The sequence below is a fragment of the Epinephelus lanceolatus genome, chromosome 3 (assembly GCF_041903045.1).
Source record: "Epinephelus lanceolatus isolate andai-2023 chromosome 3, ASM4190304v1, whole genome shotgun sequence".
Lineage (NCBI taxonomy): Eukaryota > Metazoa > Chordata > Actinopteri > Perciformes > Serranidae > Epinephelus > Epinephelus lanceolatus.
The window spans coordinates 30374982-30394056 of record NC_135736.1 but is presented as its reverse complement, the minus strand read 5'-3'; the positions used below and the strand labels follow the sequence as shown (position 1 = coordinate 30394056).

Here is a 19075-nt window from a genome sequence, read left to right as displayed (position 1 = left end):
GACAGTGCACCGAGTCTACTTGTCTGGTTAGACGACATTTAGAATGCACATTCAAGTTTCAAACTGTGCGTGTATTAGATGTCTCTACGTTCAGCTGGCTGCACTAAAGCTCAAAGTACAATTTCTGATACTCTCAGACAATGAGCTTGTGTATTTTTTGTCCCTCTGAATGAATTCATTTATTTATTACTGTTTAAATTGGCTGGATTTGGAGCCGCACCACTCCCAAAGTGCAGTCAGTGCTTTTATCAGTGCTTATCTTGCATGCATCTTAAAACAGCTGCATTGACTTTTCAGTGTGTGTGTGTGTGTGTGTGTGTGTATTGCCAGCGGTCAGGCAGCAGGAGAGCTCCATGCCGGGCTGCTTCCCCCAAAAGCTACTGTAACTCGTAAATCAGAGATAATCTCGTCATTCCTCTCACCTTGTCACATTTCAAAGGAGTGGAGGCATGTGCCGTCACCTCGTCTGTAAACACAGAGCTGTGGCCACATGCTGACCCAGGGTCATCGAAATTTAGGCACACTTGTCACTTGACTGATTTCACACCTTAAGATGACGATGAGCATTAGAGACTGTTTTTCTAGTGGGCTCGGTGCTCTTGTTGATTTATGCCAAACAAAACAAAGACAGGATCCTGGTGGCTCCTCAGGTCAGAGATCTGGAGCTACTGGTCTTTAGATCTGTGTGTCACTCTAAGCCATGTGGTGGTTTATAGTCCTCCTCCCTCTGCGCTCTTTCATGAAAACTGTGGTGAAGCATGAGCTCACATTATCAAACTGGGTGGTGAAACCACAGAGTGAGATGAGTCATTCTTCTCAACGTTTTACTTGAAGTGTAAAAAAACTGTAACTGACTTGTTTGATGTCGAATTCCTACATTTCCTGGTACCCGATAGATGATGTCGACAAATTAGAGAGCTGAACTACTGTAAAAAACCTCATGTAAAAGGACTGTCCTTCTGCAAACGTGAAATTGATTTTTTTTTTTTTTTTGACATTTTTAGATAATTTAAGCGCACTACTGAGTATATTTAAGGAACAACTGCCTTTCCCCACAAAATTTGAATAGACGCCCGTGGTGAATAGAGTACAACTTCTAACTGATAGATATCACCGTGAAACTTTCCTTTATGATTATGTACATTCAGATAGTTTCTATTAGTATTACAACTTTTCTTAAATTTTGTGTTTAAAAAGGCAAATCGCGCATTATATAATCAAACATGCACTGATATTTATTTTCAGAACAGAAATCTGAACATTAAAAAAGTCAGGTTAAAAAAAAAATTGCTCCATTTTTTTTTTGACACATTAGAGTTTTTTCAGAGGGAATTTTGGAAATCTCTTTTTATCACTCCATAAATCAGAAAAAAACTTTCAAGAGCTATAAAAAAAAAATCAGTTTTCACCACATTTTTAAGAATAAAATGTTATACGAATCAGGCTATGAATGACAGGTGAATAACCCCCCTGTAAAAACCTTCAGAATATATTTCAGAATAAAAGTGGAAAGTTTGGTGTATCTAAGTGCTACTGATATTGCGATTTTTGGCTCAAATATGAGAAAAAATAATAATGTTGAGAAAATGGTCTTTAAAGATACGTACTGTATTTATCTATATTAATGGTTGTAAATACATTTGGGATAGTTGTTGACAACTTCCTTTTTAAATGAGACATGAATACTGAGAATTGGGTTGGATTTTTGAGCATGTCTGTCATGTTTTGTTTATGTTTTTACTTTTTATTTAGCTCAAAATCAAGCCGTTAATTTAATGATTGTACAGTTTCATACATTTTTAGACAAATAGTAAGATGTGAAATAAAATACATGTGAACAGGGTAAAAATTTGAACAAACAGATATCACCAGGAAACTTCCTCACTTGATTACTTAACATTAAGATAACTATTTTCTGACATTTCTTGTTTAAATCTGCAAATGACACATCACCTAATTACATGTGCATGTTTTTGCATAAAATTCTACAGAAATCTGAACTAAAATATATACCTTAAATGTGTATGTTGAACATTTTCTTTCTACTAGTCCTAAAGAGGACATGTAAGAGAAGCAAAATAGCCCAAAATCTCAAAATTGACCGCTGTGAAAAAACTGTTTTCTGGCCTAAATGTTTTCCAGGTAGAGCTCTACAGCAGCAACATGGTTGTTCTTTCCTTCGAGCCATGTCCACACGAACATATACATCTGAAAATGCATCCCTATAGTTTGGCCTTCCATCCACACGACACCACACCAACACAGATCTTTACCAAAACCATTTCCAAAACTATTTGATTGTCATGGGATCGTCCTCAAGTGGTGTACACATGCCCATGTCAAGAGATTATCACTTATTTTCCTACTGTCATTTAGTGTGAACAGCACATTTAAACATTCGTGGACTGCAGCAAGTGGAAAACTTTTTATATTTGGTGTGAATCATTTGGTCCTAAATAAGGTGGAGACTCAACTAAGTGGAGGCTGATTTGTGATGAAAGCGCTGATTTACAGCTTTCTTTACATTGCTCTACAAGCAGGAGTGAAGGGTGACATCTGAGGCGCGACGCAGCTACTGGGGCTCGTCGCGGAGCTGAGAAAACCAGCACTTCTCACAAGCAGCAGTGGTATTAGCACACACCTCACCCGGGGCAATCTAAACACACACATACGAGCTCTTTATGTAGGGTAATAACTAGGTATCCTCTGCCTGGGCCAATACACAAGCCACTGACCACAGGATCCCCCCCCTAACAAGATGTCACCCACGGCTGCCCCTCCTCCTGCAGTTATCTTAAAAGACAAGGGAGAGTCGTTAGTGTGGGTCTCACATAGCCTAATTGTTTAAGCCGCAGCAGGGGGTCTGGGGAAGAGTGGTGGTGACGGGGGTTTGGAGAAAGAGAGGGAGAGTAACTGGAAAACTGTTATTTTATATTATTGAGCTCTGAACGGCACCGAAGTTGAACATTTTTGTGCTGTTTCACATTTGCTGCACATTTGTAATTGCAGGACTTTTGTCCCGCTCCACAATGCCTCCCTGTCTGCAGTGTGTGTATATGTGTGTGTGTGTGTGTGTGTGTGCCATCTAACGATTGACAGAGTTCCTCCCCGGGCACAGCAGGGTTGGACAAGGCCAATCATGGCCTGCCGCTGTTCCCGTGGCGACCAACTGCTTCTGAGAGGTTTAAGAGCCGGTTCCCGCATTCAGGCTGCAGGTGCTTCCATCCTCCCCTCACACACACCGCCCCCCAGCCGAAGCCTCTGTAGGCATGGCCCTCTATTACTGTAAGAGCGGGGAAGCCCTTTTTACCAGCTGTGTGATAGAAGCCTCTCACCCACTTCTCCAGCTCTCCATCCCAGAGTGGAATCATTGTCTGGCTTTGGCTCGTTTCGGGGGTCACTGCTGCGAGCCGGTGTCTGTCTCTGGTGCAAACTGAAGCTAGTTCGCCTGCAACAGCCATCTTTAAACCAAAAGAGAGAAGACAGTTAAAACTTTCTTTGTGGTTGAACAAAGCAGGTGTCTACAGGTGTCAGACAATTAAATAAAATGCCTTTTAAGACCTTTTCGAGTTTGCTTGTAACCAAATTTAAAACTGATTTGTATTCAAACATCACAGGTAAGTATAAATGTTAGTATTTACGTGTGTTTCCATGCAGGTTTTCTGTAGGAATGTGATTATTAGAGTGAGTTAAGCCAATCTATATTTTGCCAACAGGCAAAGTTAAAAGACTGCTAGGTTCAGCAGCAGGTTTTAAGATTTGTAACGTCAGAAATTTGGACTTTCACACACAAGAAACTCAACTTTCTTTTGCAAAAAGAAATTACATAAAATGCTTGTGGCAATTCAGACCTCACAGATTCAAATTTAAGACTATTTAATGCCTTTTAAGGCCTAATTTAAGACGTTTTAAAGACCTCTAGACACCCTGGAACACTTTCCTTTGTACATTTCATCAACTTGTCACAAGATGGTCCCGTTAATGATCAGACAGTCAAGCAGAAAAAACATCGGTCACACACATTCACAGAAATAATCACAATTTTCACACTGTTCAAGATTCGTATCGAGTTGACAAATGGCACGCTCTCGAAGCACTGAAGCCCCACTGTGTGTTAACTACATTCTCTGGTGTTTGGCATGGAGCAGATGATGACCCCTGCTGGTGAAGCATGATGACCGACAATGTATCTGTTACTCCTTTTAAAGAGTCTGAGTGCTGCAGTGTGAGCAGGCTCACCAGTTTACTTCAGTTTCATGAGTTTCACGAATTCTAAACATTTGTGTTTTTCATAAACCCTTTGCACCTTGATATACTTTAGAAGAGTAATTCAGTCTATTCTATTTATTGCAGCCTAGGTCAATATAAAACTAACATTACTAAAGTGGGAGCAAACTATAGGGTTGTTTCACAGAGGCACAAAGTTGTGTCTGTTTCAGAAAACGAGATGCAGCCACTCCACATGCAGACAGTTGGCACTTGACATTTGTGACTGTTAATGTCACATCACACTTCAGCAGCCTTAAATGCCCCCATACTGTCTAAACAACATCCTGATTCACCATCCTCCTACAGGTGGCCTCTGGTTTTGCCCCCACCTGTCTGCCAAATGTCTCGGCAGCAAACACTCTGCTGCAGCAGCCAGAACACATCACAGTCCCCTTTTGTTACTGCACTGGTGTCTGTATGTCAAGCCGATGGTAAGATGGTGGTGTTCAAGTGTCACACAATCTGGCTCTGTATGCGTTTCTTATATTTTGATGACGCTTCGGCCTTTCTTCAAGATCAACAATCATTGAATCATTGATTGACTGTAGATCTTGTGGAAGGCCCAAAGGCTGAAACGTCTTCAGAATAAAAGAAATCCATACAGAGCCAGAGTGTGTGACACTTGTTTTCTATAATAAAGTCTACTGCTGGTGATCAGCACCAGGTTATAATTCTTGGTGTGTTTTACTTTTATACCTTAAACGATGGTAGCATTCCTCAGAATTAAATAAAGGTCACTGGAGCCTATCCCAGCTGACATCGGGTGAGAGGCAGGGTACACCCTGGACAGGTCACCAGACTATCACAGGGCTGACACATAGAGACAGACAACCATTCACGCTCACATTCACACCTACGGACAATTTAGAGTCACCAGTTAACCTGCATGTCTTTGGACTGTGGGAGGAAGCCGGAGTATGTTGACACAGTTTGCTCAACTTTGCACAACCTTGCACCCCAGGGTTCGAACCCCCCCACCGCACTTAACCACTGCACCCATCTAATAATGTGGTCATCATCCTAATGGATTAATAAGAATAAAAATCCTCAAACAAAATGCTCAGTTTGAATAAAGTAATTTATCGGAGACGCCCACTAGCTGACCTGGTAGAGTGGGGCCCCATGTACAAAGGCTATGTCCTTAACGCAGAGGCCACGGGTGCGATTCCAACTCTTTCAGCCCTTTGCTGCATGTCATCCCCACTCTCTCCTCATTTCACCCTAGATTCCTATTCAATAAAGGTAAAAATGCCAAAAATAAAAAAAACAATAACTAGTAATTCACTAAATTAGTCTCTTTACCAAATCCACTTCCTTTACTGAATATAACTCATCAGTTATGTCAACATAAGTACTGCCCCGTTAATACAGGTGTGTGCCTCCCTTTGTGTGCGGCAAGCAGGAGAGCACACAGTTTTATGACTGCAGTGAGAATGTTATTTTTGACACATGAAATATACAAATATGGACTGAAACAGCATATTTCATCCGATAAAAACATCTTGTGAATTTTGGAAATGATTACATCTATCTTTTGGACTTTACAACACTCTGGAATTATTGGAAATGTTTGGATCACATGAGTCAGAGACAATCCTACACATCCACCACTGGAATCTGAATTCTACTAATAGTATAATACTAATAATATTAGCATAGCCTAATCTTAATCTGCAACTGTGCGGAAATACCAGGTTTAAACAGAATGATCAGACATGCATGAAAAGAAGAAAGCTGTGCAGCATTTGAATGTTAATTTAGATTTTGAATATCTATGTCCTGAAGCTTTAAACTATTCGGTACAGCCCTTTACATATCACCTCATAGTGGTCCAACACTTCACCAAGAATGTAATGTTGTTTTTTACTTTTAAATTCATCCTCTGTCTTTATATATATTATTAATATATACCTGTGTTCCTCACCACCAGTAGACAATTTGATGTTTTACTGTTTTTCCCACACAGGAATCCTGTTGTTTTTACAATAAGTAAACACTGAACTTTTGCACCCAGCTCAGAGACAACATGGCTTCTATAGATATGATGGTAAACAGCGATGCACTTGCTCAAGATTGTTGCTCAACTTGTTTGTCAGCCTGGAATGATGCACAACCAGTTGCAGGCAGCTCAACAGGCTGCCCGGCAGCAGCAGCTGCTGCATCCTCCTTGCTTATCTTTGCATTGGCAGCTGAGACGGTCCTTCCAGATAGCACAGACATGAAATCATCCCTTCACCTGCTCCGGGCTTGGTTCAGCATGACGAGCACACGGCGCAACAACTGCCCCCAGCCATGTTGTCTATCACCAGACAAACCTCCCGTCCTCTGAACTGCTGAACCATAAAACACTTAAACCTGACAGGAAATAAAAACAGATAAGAAAGGCAATGCTGTGATTTTACTCCCAAAACAGTGTGTGGGTATGGTGGAGATAAGGCTCAGATTAAGGCATCCAGAGCAGGATTCATCCAGACGGGGAGAGACAGGCTGGCATTAAGGTAATTAAGGTGATGTTTTGCAGCAGCGAAGATGTGCTTGTGACTCAGAGTATGTAGCGTAACAGCTGTGCCGTGACACATAAGCCCCCCTCCACAGCCCATCACTGATTGTGGCAAGTCCTTGGCTGTGACCTTGCTCTCCCTCTGCCCACGCTGTTTTGAGCAGGAGATGGTTGACGATCAATTTCAGCTACGAGTGTGCTGCGGAGGAAGGCAGCATATGGTTAGACATGATTTACGCACAAACACGAGCGCTCCCTGATACCCCCCCCCCCCCCCCCCCCCCCCCACTCACAAACACACAAACAAGCACTTACATAAATTATCATGTTTTGTGCTGCTGCAGGTATTGCTGGTGAATTGGTAATGTTGGTTGCAGGTCTGTGGTTTAGCAAAAACAGGATGAAAGGGGGTGAGGAGAGGATGTAAAGCCTGCAGCTCAGTGTATACGATAAACTTTTTTTAGAAGGCAATTGATAAACAATTTTGTCTTTTCAGTTTTTTTAGATGTTTTTAGGGTATTAAATGATGGGTTCACATTTTTTAAAACCTGTCTTGAAACATTATTCCCAAACTTTAAACATTTCTCCTGTTAATGCTGCATCGGAGGTTTGTCCAACCTACTTTAGGTGAGAACACGCTCACTTATACATGACAAAATGGGCAGCGAGACACAGGCAGCACACTGGGCGCCCTTTGAAACAGTCCATCTTGAGTTCATCAGTGGCTTTGAACACCACCCTTTGCAAAAAACACTGAGGAACTCTACCCCCTCTCATCCCTCTTCTCAAGGTCCCGACACACCAAGCCGACAGTTGGCTGTTGGTCAAAGTTGGGCCATTGGCGAGCAAATGCCGCCCTCATTGGTGCAGCGTGTCTTGCACTGTTGGCCCTCACTGTGGGCTAGTTGGCCTTTTATCCATCGATTCAGCATGTTAAATTGGCACTGGCACAGCAGAGCCAATCGATGAATAAATTTACTCTGATTGTCAGAAGTGAGACACGTAAACAAAGAGCTAGGGCCAAGAGGGTGTGAGACCGAAACAAACTTGTTACATAAGGTAAGATTTTTTTTCTTTAGCCATTGAGCGCTTTAGCAGAAACGTTTCAAGACAGCCTTCTGTTTCCCTTTTTGAATGAGGATTACAGACGACTGCTGTCTGCTGGTATGGAGGGGTATGTCTTTTCATGCAGGCCCAGAACACATGCACTTGTTGGCCGTTGGTTTGGTGTGTTCACGTGCAACTTTTTGGCCGATACACCTCAACGAGAGGCAACATAGCAGGGGCCCTTGTTGCGACGTCTGTGTTTGGGCCTTTAGATGCAGGACACTGAGTTTTAACGTTACCTCCTTGTCTCATTCACATGTGTTTGCTTCCCCTGTGTTGATCTGTTTTTACTAACAGTCACTGGATGAATTCAAGTTGCTACAGCCATTAAAGGAAAACTTTGCCGATTTTCAACCAGCTCTGTCACTGCAGTGTGGGCAATGTGCAGATGAGCAGTGTTTGGCTCCCTCTGTGCTGCAAGCGCCTGGTAATCCCCACTCATTTGCCACCAGGTCCCCACACTTTTGTCTGCACATACTACCCACTCTACGATGACACACATCTGGTTGAAAATCCTTCCTTGAACTTATCCATAACGCTATTTTCTAAGGTACTGTAGCTTTCATATGTAACAGAGACAAATGTTTGGTGGCTGGACCAGGGTCAGCAAACTGTCTGGTGGGAGTGTGGTGGAGGGGCCCTGGGTTAAATCCATGGCTGTGCTAACTAGCAGCAGTTTCTTCCCCGTTGGATCAGCAAACTTTCTGGCATTATAGTCTCCAACTTGTGGGGAGAGGTACGGAGGGACTGTGGAGTACATCCATGGGTGAGCAGCCTCTTTCAGTGGTGCTGGCTAGCAGTAGGCTGGCAGCCAATCATCAGGCCTTAACATCGGGCAACCCGCTTTCATCATGTGGAAGTGAGCATGGTTTTATCTAACGTGGTTTCATCTAAAGTGGGTTAGAAAAATGATAGACGCATTAATACCAGCCAATGAAAGATTTCTCACTGACATTGTATCAGTGTAAGTGATGAGGGACAAATTTCACACTAATATGAAGCCTACAATGAAAAAGCTTCAGGAGTCAATTTGTTAGTGGTCAGTATGGATAGGAGGAATAATTACAGCATGCAAAACCTGTTGCATCTGACTTTTGTTTAAATACAGACTTGAAAAATTGTAAACCTATCCTTTAATCTTCATGAACAAGCACACTTTACAAGGTTTAAAAACATTTAAAAGGATAGTTTTGAGGCTACAAACAAAGGCAATCCAACAAGATAATAATATATTAAGTTTAAAAGAAAGACGTACTGCTAATGAAGCTACATTTCCTTTGAGATTTTGCCACGAATTCCCACTCCCTCATTACAAATCCTTTGTACCTTTGACCCCTCAGTTCATCCCCTACCCCCCAACCCTCCTTCAGGCCTCCACCTGACACCTCCATTCAATAAAATCATTTGTATACACAGGTGAAGTAAAAAAAACATATTAAAATCTCTCTGTTTCCATAGCAGATACTGTGCAGGGTGTATAAATCCTTCAGGTGTGTCTGGCTGCAACACGCAGGGAGGATGTTTGAATCTGTGTGATGTGCTCTAACCTTTGACCTTCAGTCACAATCCTGCGTCCGCAGAGGTTCAAGATGACTCACAGATTATCGAGTGCCGAATGTCTGTCGAGCCGTGATGCTTTGTAGTACTCTGATGTGGTTGTGATAAAAGCGTAGTCTTGGGTGAGCGAGGCCTGCCTCACAGTGAGGTCAAGCAGACGGGGGATTTAAGCTGTGAACACGATCAATTGTATTCGGGTCAGGGTTGAGTCATGTGACTGGTAAGATTGGTAAAACCTCATAATAAGGAATCTCAGATCAGATTGATGATGTGGTGTAAAAATTATCCCTTAAAAAGAGGATTCAGAATTTACCTCTCATTCTTTTTGATGTGGGTCCCAAGAGGAAGATACATTAAGTGTCACTCTGACCGTTGCTTTTTCAGGTTGAAATAAAAGATTTATTTATTTATCTACATTTGTTTAAGACCTTAACTAATAATTCTCAGCCTCTCACTTCTTCTATCTATCTACAGACTGTGTTACGCATACACACCGGTACCCTGCCCACATGGACATATAAGACAACAAAAATACTGTTGCAATAGTGAAACATTTGTCACATAATATGAAGTTCTTACATTTAACATAGCATTGTAAACAAAGACCTCTGTCACCAGTCCCAAGCTATGTAGATAAAATCTGTCACAAGAAAGGTTCCTTTAAGATACAACTTGAGTTATTTTCTCATCATCCAGTCAGAGGAACTTGAGAAGAAATGAAGGACATTTTACTAAAAATGTCCACTTAAATCATCAAATAATAATCCTATAATGAACTATAAAACATGACATGGACTTTAAATTCAATCTCACCGACATCCAGTAAGGGGGACGAAGGGGGACGCCACACCCCTTGATTGCAAAATGACCAAATCACGTCCCCCTTGTTAACCTGCCATCAATCTCCAACCTCCAACTCTCGATCCAGACGCCATCCTATCCAGGCCCAGACCTTTAATCAATAGTTTATTGAGCATTATTCATTTTAAATTTCTATTTCAGCCTCTGCAGCATTGTTGCACAACGCACCAGGAAACTTACAGTTCAGTTACATGTGTTAAATTATCTCACGTGATGCTACTAAGCCAATCAAATCTGTGCATTACGATAGGCATTGTGACTCAAGTGAATGAGAGAACACACACAGACATGGGAGAGATGAGACAAGACAGTCTCTGAAAGTAGTTTCACATGGTGTGCTCTAAAGAGAGAGCAAAGTAGACAGCTGAAACAGAGCTTTTAATCAACAGTGGACAGACTCTTACATGTTAGTTCTTCACAGTCAGCTCAAAACCTGTACGTGCCATCATATGTACCAAGACTGTGGCGATTATTAAAAGCAACAGTGTGAAGTGTCACTACGAGACAAAGCACAGAGCATATTTGAGCAAACATACAAATCCAAACTGAAGGCAAAGACAATAAAATATTTCATCTAAATCAATCAATCAGTTTCTTTGTCACGTAAAATTATACAAGGTACAACTCCAGTGAAATGGCATTCAATCAAAATTTAAGTTAGACATTAGATGGGTAGAGCGTCGCCTCCCTTAGAAATGACCAAATCACCTACTGCCTACATCACATCACAAACAAAGCCCTCTTTCTACAAGAGGACCATTGAACCTTTTTCTTACTATAACTGATGTTCATGTACTTCAACGTAACTGTGAGATGTTTTACTTTTTTGCTTCGAATACATTTCTTTGCTGTAGGTGTTTTCTAATAGTCTTATGTGAAACAGCAAAGCAAGCCAGGAAGTGGTTTAGTTAAAGGACAGTTCACCCCAAAATCAAAAATTTAAGTATCATGCGTGCATCTACTGATAGATGAGAGGCCTGTGTTCGAGACAGCGTGAGATGTAAACATTAATAGCTGAGGTGTAACATTAGCTGATTAGTGGTGCTAGGTGAGCTAGTAGTAAATGTGCAGTTCCTTGGGCTATGGGCATTACATTGATATGTTGAGGACAATTTTGGATATTGTAATATCATAAGTGTTGTCTTTTCCTAGTTTTAAAAGCTTTATTATAGTAAAGTGATGTCGTATTCTGAACTTACCAGACCCTTCTTACTGTTTGATTATTTGCCTTTAACCAAGTAGTCATTATACCCACATTACTCCTGACCACCAATCAAAAATCTCATTGTGTAAATATTTGGTAAAGCATCAAAAATTAACTCTACAATCTCACCGCGATATTGGTATTGAGGTCAAAAATATTGTGATATTTGGTTTGACATCTTAATGTTGTAGTTTTATTGTTGTTGTGGTGGTGTCTGAGTGATGTAGCTGTATTGTTGTTGCTGTTGTTATTATTGCAATGATTTGATGTTGTGTTGTCTTGCTATTGTTACTGCTGAAGCCATTGTGTCGTAAATATTCTCAATTTTGTAACTGTTTATATATATATATATATATATATATATATATATATATATATATGTAATAGCGTCTTTTAGCAGAGACATTATACTCTGTTTTCTGCCCAGAGACTACAGATGAAAATTAGCTTATGGCTAACTCTGGTGAAGCTAAGTAGCTGTGCACTCTCCCTGTTTAATAAATAAAATGAAGAATGAAGAAGCTAACGTTAGCTAGCTCAGTGGTACTAGGTGAGCTAGCAGTAGAAGTTTGCTTCCTTCTGCACACTGCATGGTGATACAGTTGGCGGGTGCTGTTCGGTACAAAAATAATAGTTCCAACATGAAACTGCTCACAACAAGGTTTGTGGATTATCTTGAGTAACCGGGTCATGGTTTTTGAAAAGAGACATTGCTGTTGAGGTTTTCAAATTTATTTTTTTGGTGCTTTGAACACATCAAGCGACGTGACATCTAGTTCCATTTCTCCAATATTCAGCAACTCGCACCTAAACAGCCTCGACTGATAAACAGGTAAGAGGAAAAATATGTATGTTTGAATGTGGGGTGAACTGTCCCTTTATAAGTCCAGTCTTAGTGTGTCCCTTTTCCACCTCATGGAATATTTCATCTACACACACACACACAAAAAAGAAACACTTGGCAGCAGCGGGCTTTCAGCTCACTTTTTCAGAGAACTTCACCATAATGATATTTTTATTCCGGGAGACATGGCCTAAATGATTTCATGTGCTAATGCAATGGGCTTGGCCATCCCCAAGGCAACAGCAATGGTCTCATTAGGGTTTCTAGTCATGAAAGTAGTGAAAAAGGAAAAGCACTGAATGGGGTCGTTAAATACATCATCAAAGAGGTGTGTCTCTGCTCTCTCGTTATAAGTTAAGATAACGCAAAAAAGCTCCTCGGTTATCGGGGAAGCGGAGGGGGGTTATGTGCCGGGAAAAGTCAGTTAGTGTTTGCTTGTATTTCTGTTTTTGTATTTAATTACTGAATCATAATGAATTTCCCATGTCTAAGGAGACAATTTAATTTAGCAGCAGCTAATGACACCAGTTGTGTGAATTGGATGTATTAAAGTTCTAAAAATCCTTTTAGCTTATCTGTTGCTCTTTATTTAGCTTCCTGCTTTGTGATCAATGCGAACTTAATGAGAGAGACCCATAATAAATAATGGCTTTTTACCTGGAATCACCCGTTTATTGTAATTCATGAATATATTTATTTGTCACAGCCACTCCTCACATTCATATGGGGCAAATAATGTGTTTTTTTATTATGAGGAATGCATTTCTGTGCAGACATATATGATTCTTCCTATAAATCATTTAACATTAATCTGACTGTTTTAACATCTGTTGTTGAATTTAACTGCTGCAGGATAATAACAGTAAAAAATCAAGGTGTGAGTCACTTTGGTTCTGTGGCTGACACACATTACCTACATACACTGAGTGTCCACTAGAGGGCAATGTGTCCAATGCATTCAGTCTGATGTCACAGGTTTCATAAGGGCGACAAACCACACAAAGAGAAATGACAAAGAGTCAGTTATTACACCGTGTGCAGATTAGAAAAGTGAAGCACCCCAAAATCTGATCATTACCTTGATATGAAGCTCTCTTTTTTTTCCCCAGTCCTCCTTCGAGGTGTCATATTAGTTTTGTGCCATTGCTCTTTGCGCCTGATTGTTGAGCAATTTTCTGGTAGTGTTTTATGCTGTGTCCACCTTGCAATGTCATATTGCAAATTAAATCCAGTAATGATCAAGCTTGCAGTGGATGATTTATTGATAATCAAAATGTGAAAGGAGAAGACGGACCCTTAAGGGAAAATATTAAATGTTATTCTTGATACATTTTTACTTGTTTATTATAAGAAATTATCGAAGGGAAGATGAAAATAAATTCTGCAGTATAAGGGATATAGCAATGGCAGTAATGAAAATCAGATGTGAAATAAAAATCAATACATTTTCTTTTATTTTTTCCCTCCAACAAAGAGGAAGCTGCCTGCCTCCTCATCTAGTATCTTTTCCTATTCCTCTCTCTCTCTCTCTCTTTCTCTCTCTCTCACTCTCTCTGTCCCCTTCATTCCCCCTCCTGTTATCTGCCCCCCGCCCCCCCTCCTGTGGGATCATGGGAATTGTGCAAGTAGCGTGGCGTTCCACGCTCTGCCCGCGGCGCTCCAGGAGGAGGCGTGCAGTAATGACCTGCTCCTCAGCTCGCTCGCCATCATCGCCCTCACAATTAATTCCCGCCTCGCGTTCCTCTGTGGTGGCGGGGGGGATGAGAGTGTGGGCTCCCTCATTAGAGCTCCTTGTAATGTGTCTGGCAGCAGTTCCCATCCTGCCACTTCTGCCCTTCCACTGCTGCTACCATGTTTGTTTTATAGATGCCTCCCTCTATGCTTTCCTGCCTCACAGAATGACTGACACCAAGTGTAAAAGTACGCCTGGTCTGTGTTTTTATCCATCAGGGCTCGAGGAAACACATGAATACACCTTTCACACGCGTGACATGGAGGGGAATATTTTCGGCAGGTTTTTTCAGGTCCATCTGGCCAGTGTAGGAGCCTTTTCACAACAAACACAATTCATGGAAATGTCCAGTGCACTGTCACATTATAATGCCTTCAGAAACAGGTGATGACATTTTGAACGGCTGCTGACACCAAACTCAGGGTAAGCACTGAACTTTTAAACCAAGTGGAGCAGAGTCTGACCTGGATTTCAACTCTGAGCTTGACCAGGGGTATTTTACAGTTTCATCGCACCATGGTCTGCCTCGCATGGTTGGTCAGCCTGCATATTTTCCAGGTGATAAGTGTGGAAAATTCGTAACATAAGGCATAAAGAACCATATTTTTGACACCGTGTTCTATATAATGTCGAGGAGTCTTGCTAGTGACATGCAAGCTACCTTTCTGATGTGCTCATGGCAACAATCTCTTCAGTGAAATACTGAATGGTACTGCCAGTAACTTTTGGTCCTTGAAAAACATGATGAAAACAAGAAAAACTTTAATGAGGCTTAAAGTGATTTTCTTAATAACAATGCATTCGAAAGCAGCTGCTCGAAGTGACAAACCTACAGAAATTTGTCACCTGAATCTCATTTTGTCCCTTTTTGGTTCACTGATTTTAAGCATCAAAAACTCAATGTACACTAACTGAATTGTCAAAGTACCTACGGCATAGGCTCTATGTCGACACAGAGCCTACGCCATACCCCACGCTGTACCCTGAAGTGCACCTCCCCAGAATGTAACCACACGATGCAGCGACGCAGACCTCCTGTCTATTTTTGTAAGTTAGAACTATTTCCTAAACTTACTTTAATTTCACAGATAAGAAACAAGAAATCTGGAGGACAATAAAGCCTCCACAAAAATAGCATTCTAAGTCTTGTGTGCAATTTCTCCTGGCTTCATATGAGTAGAGAAAATCTCTCCTCCTCGCTAGGCTAATTTATACAACGTAAAATGCCATAGGCTTGTGCTAATAACGTTAGCATGTCTTATGTGTTTGGTAAATGTGTTTAGTATAAGACAGTTGTTTTGTCGGTGAACCTTGTGAGCTGTAATGGAGCCAAATTTTGTAACGTTACCTTTGTTAAATGTTGCTGTTGTCCCTGGCTTCATATGAGTAGAGGAAAAGTCTGCTAGCTGCTAGGCTAATTTATATAATGTAAAATGCCATAGGCTTGTGCTAAAAACATTAGCATGTTGTATTTGTGGGGAAAATGTGTCAAGATAAAGACAAATGTTTGTCTGTGAATGCTGCGATTTATAGTGAAGCTAATTTGTGTACTCGTGTTTGACACTGTTGCTATTTAGCCATGTTTAATGTGTGTTTTGGATGTGTTTTGAGTCAATTAAACTTCAGAGCACTTCACAGAAACCCCACCGCCAACTAGTGTTTTGGAGATGTAACTGCAGAGTGACACAGACACACCACCGCACAAGTATAAATGCTCACAACAGCATAAGACACATGCGTAGGCTACAGAGTAGGCCCTGCATAGAGCTGATGTACAACTATAAATCCCGCTTACAACAGCAGACAGATGCACTAAGCAACCAGCTGGTTAGTACAATGTAGCAGCAAAAAAGGCAGATATTCAGCATCATCCATAAGGAACGGACAATAAAAATAGTTGAAGACATCACGCATACCCTCAACACCTACAACAATCTCATGCCCTTTGGACGCCAACATAGGTGAACTTTTATATAACTCACCTGTTTACATTTTATTAAGGCTTAAAGTTGCGCTTAATTAAGGGCGGGCCACTTTGATTGAGTGACAGGCTGTCTGCAGATAGTAACCTCAGCTTCAGCACCAGCCTCTCACTCAAATATTGTCACTTCTGGCTCCAAAAAAACCCAAGATGGTGACAGCTGAAATGCCGAACTCAAAGGCTTCAAAATGGGTCCAAAAACCATGGTCAGAATAGCCACATCCATTATTTTTACATATTATGTCCGTCTGCTTAATTTTTAACCAGATTGTTGCCGCTGGCTTTTATTCTGTCTTCACAGCCTTAGCTTTGTATCTTAATTTTTATGTATGTATTTACCAGTCCTGACAGCAGCTGGTATTGTTTTTATCTTGTCAGTCTTTGTGTGTATTAGGTCCTGGAGACACCTGCTGTAGTGGGAACCACCACAGAAGCAGTTTTGATTGCTTTGCCAGGTGTTGATATGTCTGTCTGTGGACAGAGTTTGTCACTGCAATAGAGTCACAACCATGCAAGATGCAGTCACAAAATATGTGGTTGAAATCCCAATGAGGGCCTAGTTTGAAGATGGGTGTTCTCCATGCAAGGGTGCCAGAAGTAGGGGGGTAGGAAGTAGGGACGGGGCCATTGTCCCTCCAACTGTACGCTCCTGGCCAACATGCGCACAAAAACATTCACCAGGTGGGCAGAAACACAGCTCCAAATAAATACTAACGTTGCTCCAGAACTGCTGGATGTCTACATAAGTAGTGTACTTCGGATACACTTGTATCCGCACCAGATACTCATTTCATCCAAGTAATCAGCTCAAACCTAAATTTCAACATATTGACTAAACTGAAAATGATATGTCAATGTATGTTGATACGATACGATACGGGCAAAATGTCATCAATGATTATTAGACCCTGAGTATAATCCAACTTTAATTCCCAAGATTCACTCTTTTCCTTTAAAGGCGCTGTATGTAAGAATGTGGCCAAAATGGTTACTACACTCAAATTCAAAATACTGCCGGAAGTCATGTCCACCCCCCCTCCCCTACAGATTCGAGGTTGCTGCTCTGTGCTGAATTGCTGCGTTGTGCTCCGGCATCTGGCAAAAATAGAAGTCCTGCGTATCTGTTGCGGAGGGCTCCGGAGTGCCGCAGCAGAAACGGAGCCGGTGGAAACACACACACTGACTAGAACTGAATCCTATCGACTCTGCTGCCGTGCCGGAGTGCAGGCGCAACCAACACGCATCTGGTGGAAATTGGGGGTGATTTGTTTGCCCACGGGCGGCTGCCATGGCAGAGCCGCGTCGCCGCGTCCTTGATCTTCGGTTTTCCAGCGGGCCATTCGAGCAAGTCCGGCTTCTCTGCTGCTAACGCTGCTGCCGGGATACAGCAGAGGAGGAGCCGGCTGCTAATGCTATGTACCGGGACACTGCTAATGCTGCTTGCCGTGCTGCTAACATTTGTTTCTCAAAAAAATCAGTCGGGTCGATGACCCACCTGCACATGGGCTACAATGTATGATCGAAAATGAATAACAGTTGAAAGTATTCGAAATGTCCATCCCCGTCTAGCTATGATGCTAGTTAGCCAACTTTGGCTAAAGCTTACCTGTCGAGGAGAAGAGTAGCCACTTCGACTTTCGCTTTCAACCGTCTCCACCGTTCACAGGCATCTCCTATATAGACCCTCGCTTTGCCTTGAGTTTTGTCTTGGCGTTTTTGGGAATCATAACGAGGTCATTTGGGTTTAGTCACACCGTCAGTCATTGTAGCTCAGTCGTAACTGTAACTGATGCTGAGACTCTACTGACTGCGTGACTGGTAGACGGCGGTGGGTGGCGCAACAGGCCAAAACACAAATTCAAAACATAAACATGATTTGCAGACCGTAAAATTTTTTTTTAAATGCGAATATTCTGGCTGTACTATTGTTGTCGGTGAGATCAGTATGTTATATGAACATTATTCCTTAGTCTCTGTGACATGTTAGGAGGATTTTACGACTATTTGCTTTAGATTTCTTACATATAGCTCCTTTAAATATTAGCTGTTTTTATTTGCAAGACGCAATCTTGGAGTAACAAAATGCAACATAAATACAAGCCGCCAATATTATGACCAAGGTTACATGTTTTTACTGCAGTTTGAAGCTGTTTGCACTTGTTGGGAGCCGCACAGCGAGCAAACACAAAACAAAAAGCAGAAACAGTACAGTAAAGTTTACTGTTCATATTCAGTACAAAACAAAGTAGCAGACTGGTATTCTTTTGGGAAAACTAAAAATAAAGCATAAAGCTAGGAAAACACATTTTGTATGCTGCTTCTGCCGAGGAGGCCGACACAAACTGAGACTTATTAGTGAGTTCTTCACATTTCTGAAAGTATTAAACAGATTTGACATATCAAAATGTCAAGCACTTATGTCTCAAAAGTCAAGAAATTATGCCAATTTTGGGCAGTTTAGGAGTGGAGAAGGGTTGTTTTGATGCTTTAGATGAGATGTAGAACTGAAAACAGTCCTTGGTTATTCTGCAGCTTGCATCCCTCAGAAAGAGCATGCAGTGTCACCTGGCAGAAACCATTTAGATGTAGACACCATACTCGCTGTCACAATAAAGCTCATCCCGAGAATACATAGATAGTCAGCTGTTTGCACACAGACCCTTTTCAAATAACACAATCAAAGACACTGACTTCTGCACACTGTGTCACGAATACTTTCATGAGTCATGCCTCTTGTCAATGCGACGCCGGGTTCATTCACTGGCATAGTTGTTCGAAACTCTTTTGCTCTACTACATTGGTTTTTGCACAGCTATTGTGCAGGAGACAGATTCAGCATCTGCCATTGTGGACTTTGTCAAAGCCAAGGCTGCGGCTTAGAGGTTCAGTCAACACGCAGATAAATAGAGGCTAGCTCTGGATGACAGTCTCAAAGAATATAAAAAGTTGTATTCATTTCACCTAATATTGATGAAATGATCACGGTGATAAGAGGGTTTGATAGTGTCATTGTGGACGTG

The 19075-nt window shown here is 41.5% G+C and overlaps 1 long non-coding RNA gene across 1 annotated transcript in view; it reads right to left on the bottom strand.

Moving 5' to 3' along the window:
* Positions 1-1458: 1458 nt before the first annotated feature.
* LOC144462471 (uncharacterized) overlaps positions 1459-19075 on the bottom strand; it is a 185346-nt gene continuing 167729 nt past the window's right edge. The window contains exon 6 of the long non-coding RNA XR_013490764.1: positions 1459-3461. This is a non-coding gene — a long non-coding RNA (uncharacterized LOC144462471). The remainder of the gene's footprint in view (positions 3462-19075) is intronic.